Below are 3,566 nucleotides of genomic sequence, written 5' to 3'. Positions count from 1 at the left end.
TGGGTTTTTTTTTTTTTAAGACTTTATTTATTTATTCATGAGAGACACAGAGAGAGAGAGAGGCAGAGACATAGGCAGAGGGAGAAGCTAGCTCCTCATGGGGAGCCTGATGTGGGGCTTGATCCTGGGACTCCAGGATCACACCCTAAACTGAAGGCAGGCGCTCAACCACTGAACCATGCAGGCGTCCCAATGATAGTGTGTTTTAAGAGAGGCAAGGAATTCAGGACTTTTCAAGAGGGAAACATGATCACCAACAACAGTGATTAGAAAAATCTCAAGATGTGCCAATATTGATTTATTCACTCCTACCTGTTACGGAAATGTTTTAAGGTGCTTACGAGAACTTGTCAATTCAACAAGAGAGAATACAGTGAAAAGTGGAGCAAGAAAAAAAGAGAAGAATGTAATAAGGAGCCAGAAAGTGGGACTAAAAGCACAATCTATAAAGTTTTCCCCACTTGTTCTAAGAGGGCCTCAAATGCAGTCCTTAGTATCCAGATGAGGAGATAAATTTATTCAGACTGAGCCTTGGAGGAAGAATTGGGGTCTGGGTTGAATATAATTAAAATGAAACAAAAGCAAACCTGAGAATGAGGGGCTTTGCAACGTTTTTCCCCACATCGGCCACAACAGGGACCCTCTCTCTGGCATACAGATGAAGCACTGGGGGAGGTGATCACTCTAACAGGCATCTTACTCTGATTAGGTCTTGGCAATTGTGTGTGCTGCACTGTAAGTTATACCTTTTAAAGTCCAATTCAACAAAACCCTTAACACATGGGATGTCACATAGCTTCCATAATTCAGCCATAAAAACAGAAAAATAACACCAGCTAATTCAACACTGAATAAACAAAAAGGCTATAAAAAGGCCAGCATCTGACACAATCTAAATTGTGTATTGAGTCTTATGTATTACTCTTTCAGAAATCTCTCTAATACTTTTATATTTAATTGAAATGTTTGCTTTTTGCATCAGAAGATGTTAAGGACATAAAAACTATAATTTTCAATATAATTTTATGCTCATGTTGCTGCTATAAATTATAATAATCATGTTATATTGATAATAACATGTTTACTCTGGACCTTTCAGAATTATTGGAGCTCAATGTCCAAGCAGTTTCTCTAAAACTGCTGCTTTTACTATACCAAATGCTAAATGACAAGAGTATATTACTATTTATCATTTATATCACTAGCACTGACACCCTGAATGATACACACAAAGATGGGATGTGTTCTCTTATTACAAAAGCAATCCACGTTCATTAAAGAATATCTGAAAATACAGATAAGGGAGGAAAATTAATGATCATAAGGTACAACCAAGGCTGAAAACCACAGTTTGGGTACCTCCCATCAGTCTGCCCCTCATCAGCTCTCTGACTATTATGGACACATCCTTAATCTCCAAACAGGAAGCCATGGATAGCACCTGTTGGCTCACATAAAGGTCACTGGTGCCATGGCAGATGACCACTATCAATCCTGTATTTATATAATGTTTTTTAAGGAGCCTTAAGCACTCCTCACATGTATTTTATTTTCATTTTCTTGCCCATCTTCATCTACATTTTTATGTGATAGGGAATTGTGTACACTGTGACATACTATGGACTAGTCAGAGGTAGCTATTAAAAAAAAAAAAAGAGGTCTCTTTGCCTAACTACTTTTAATCCAGAGAAGAATAATTTTTAATGTAATTACAATAACACCATAACACAATCTGATGTTCCTCAACTTGAGGGAGCCTCTGTGGTTCCAGGTATACTTCACCTAAGGAAACACCAAATCAGCCCCTTGTGAGGCTAGGGAACCAAAAAGCTTAGAGAATGGGGGATGGAGGCATAGACTCCATAACTGACTTGCTTCTCTTGCCTCTGTACATATAGATTTAAGTGGACATAACACACCCAATGTGAGCCCAACTTGTGCTCACATGGGATGGAACATGTCTGGTCATGTCTGAACAACTGGTGTGGGAGTGGGCAAGGCTAATTACAAGACTGCTAAAGAATCTCTGGGGAAAGCTAATCATCTTAAAGGAGAGCCCACAGGAGGGGCCAAGCATCAGAGAGAGGATTTTGAAAACTGTCGGGTCTATTACCTGGGCCATTCTCCCCAGAGTGGAGAAGCTAGGTAAAACCCAGGAGGCATTTCATGTAAAACTCTGTGAGATATGAGAGCAGAAGAGAACATAGCTCTGTGGCTTATAAAATCTAGTGCACTAGCATGGAGGATATGATTGACGCTTGCCACAGCACACAAGACAACAGCCTGTACAGGACCTCAGACTGGTACAGAGAAGAGGTACGAGACAGTATTAGACTACCCAGGCTGGACACTAAGCAGCAACCACAAATAAAGGGGTTAATAGATGTGGCTACTTAAAATTTAGAACATTTTCTTTAAAAAAAAAACCCAGAAACAAAATTAGAAGACAAGTGAAAACCTGAGAACAATGTCGATATCATACCCGATCAACTGAAGATTAGTACGATTTCAAAAGGCTATGAGATTATTTTATATAAATAATTTAATATAAATTATATATTATAATATAATTTATATTGTTATATTTATTAATAAATATTATATATTATATATTAATAATATATAATATTAATATAAATTAATGTATTATTAATTTATATTAAATTATATTATATATTATTTAATATAAATTATATATTATAATAATATATATTTTATAAAATTTCTCCAGCAGGGAGATTATCACCATCAGCAACCTCCCCAAAAAGAAAGAACACAAACAGACAATTCACCAGAGAAATATAAGTAGCAAATACGTATATCTTAAAATGTACAACTACACTAGAAATTAAAAAAAAAATAGCTATCTTGGACTAAAAACCTTCAGGTTTAAAATGTGTTTTATTGTAGTCTTATCAACAATCTCTACATTTTGAGTGTGTATTTGGGCTTTTGGAATCAGCTTGGATTAAAATCCCAGTACTGCTATACACTAACTATGGGATATTGGATGAGCTCTGTGGCCTCTATAAACCTCAGTATTCTTATTTGCAAAATAGAGATAGCATTATCTACATCTCAGTAATGTTGTAAGGAGTGAATGAAATCCTGCATATAAAGAACCTAGCACATAGTAAAAAGCTATTAAATGTTTGCTGTTTCATTAGTACCTATTCTGACATATTTGGTATTAATTATCTGCTAATCAGAAACCTGGATCATCTTATTATGAGTTACTCTAAGATTTCAAGACCATGTGTACACACACACACACACACACACACACACACACGAGAGAGAGACAGAGACAGAGAGATTGGACAATTGTTACGAAAGACTGAAATACTAGTGCCAAGATAATGAGAAAAGTTAACAATTATTTGGGTCTCGATTTTTAAATAGCCACTTCGAAGGATAACATAATTCTTGGCTATTAGTAGAAATATTTTTTTTTTTAAGATTTTATTTATTTATTCATGAGAGACACAGAGAGAGGGAGAGGCAGAGACACAGGCAGAGGGAGAAGCAGGCTCCATGCACCGGGAGCCCGATGTGGGATTCGATCC

Source organism: Canis lupus, chromosome 14, assembly GCF_011100685.1.
Source record: "Canis lupus familiaris isolate Mischka breed German Shepherd chromosome 14, alternate assembly UU_Cfam_GSD_1.0, whole genome shotgun sequence".
Taxonomy (NCBI): domain Eukaryota; kingdom Metazoa; phylum Chordata; class Mammalia; order Carnivora; family Canidae; genus Canis; species Canis lupus.
This window is presented reverse-complemented; position numbering follows the sequence as displayed.